Raw genomic sequence first — 377 nt, forward strand, 5'->3', positions numbered from 1 at the left:
AAAAAAAAAAAAAACAAAAAAAAACCCCCCAAAACAAAAAAGATATTGAAGTGCACTTGTTCCATTTTAATTTGAAGTTGCAACTTCTTAGTTGAAATTTTTTACTTTGGAGCCATCATGGAACATTTCAAAGAATACAGGATACGGAATAGTTTCTCTGGTGTGAAAAACTAAAATAGTACATAAGATTCTAATGAGACAATTGGCAATATGAAATAGGAAGAAAAGGGCTAAAGGTGTAGCGAAAGTGGGAAGGGTAGGGGAAAGGGAAAAAGGGAAAAGAAAAAAATATGAGAAAATGAAATCATGGAAATAAAGTGTTTGTAAATGGGGAGGGGAGGAGGGGGCGAAGGGAGGGCAGGGACAAGGGGAAAAAA

Source organism: Fukomys damarensis, unplaced genomic scaffold, assembly GCF_012274545.1.
Source record: "Fukomys damarensis isolate Sample0158 unplaced genomic scaffold, DMR_v1.0_HiC HiC_scaffold_15, whole genome shotgun sequence".
Lineage (NCBI taxonomy): Eukaryota > Metazoa > Chordata > Mammalia > Rodentia > Bathyergidae > Fukomys > Fukomys damarensis.